The sequence below is a fragment of the Physeter macrocephalus genome, chromosome 1 (assembly GCF_002837175.3).
Source record: "Physeter macrocephalus isolate SW-GA chromosome 1, ASM283717v5, whole genome shotgun sequence".
NCBI lineage: Eukaryota > Metazoa > Chordata > Mammalia > Artiodactyla > Physeteridae > Physeter > Physeter macrocephalus.
In genome coordinates this window covers 73,904,393-73,905,662 of record NC_041214.2, presented here as the reverse complement: position 1 = coordinate 73,905,662, position 1,270 = coordinate 73,904,393, and positions in this window count along the sequence as shown.

The window sequence follows — 1,270 nt, the reverse complement described above, 5'->3', positions numbered from 1 at the left end:
AATAATAATAATAATAATAGGTTGGAGCTACACAATCTTGGCCAAGTTGTCTAAAATGTCTGCTGGAACCTACCACACAGGATGATTGTGAGAAAATGAAATGTAACAATATGCCTTGTAAACTCCTTCAGGCTGTCTAAGTTTACTTTCATCCAACTTTCTCTTGCTCCCTGAGGGCTGGGACCAGTGCCCAGTAAATAATGAATTAATCAAGGAATAGCTGTTATATGACTTGTTTCTAATCATACAACAATCGGACACTGTTGGCTAGGGAAGGGGGTTGCTCTGCGTCACCACTCTTCTCTCCATAATCAGCTCTACTTTTATCTTGTCTGCATTTTAGATTTCACTGTAAGCCTGCCACAGGGGAAACTGTTAGTTTTATAAAATTATGGAAAACTATTGCAGTAAACCATAATTACTTGATGCTAATGTACTCAGCCATTTTGGCCCAAATTTACGTATTTAAAGTCAATGAGGGGTCTTCCCTGGTGGTGCAGTGGTTAAGACTCTGTGCTCCCAATGCAGGGGACCTGGGTTCAATCCCTGGTCGGGGAACTAGATCCCACATTCATGCCGCAACTAAGGAGCCCACCTGTCGCAACAAAGACCCAGTGCAATCAAATAAATAAATAAATATATTTTAAAAATAAAAATAAAGTCAATGAAGGCTGGGGGTGCTGGTGAGGCATACAAGCAGTGTTTCTTGGGGCTATTCCAATTTTGTGTTATGATATAAGAGCCATGATTTATTTGAAAAGTTTTTTGTAACCAGACCTAACTTGAACTGATATTCTATTTGACGTCCATAGTGGTTTTCATAAACTCCATTCCTCTGGCAATTGATTTTGTTCAACCTTACGGGCTTCCTTGAATTCAGTGGTTAATTTCTGTCCTAAATTTGTATATGTTGATCTTCCTTCCAGAACATGGACATCTAGTAGGTGCTCAAAAGATAATTATTGATTAGTTGGTAAATGTGAATGTTACAGTCCTATGTCTTTCCATGTTCTGGGATTTGGCAAAGTAAGCCACATAAAAATCTTAGGCCTAATATAGTAGATATAGAAGAAAGAGCATGAGCTTTGTATTCAGAGGGATTAAAATCCCAGTAAAACCTTACATCTCTAAACATGTTTCCTCTTCTTTAAAGTAGGAATAATGATGCCCACTTCAGTAGAATGTCGTGAGACAAAAACACTTAATACTTGTAATTCAATCCTGTCTCATCAAAACACATATCCTTTGTACATCATGAACTCTTTGGAGC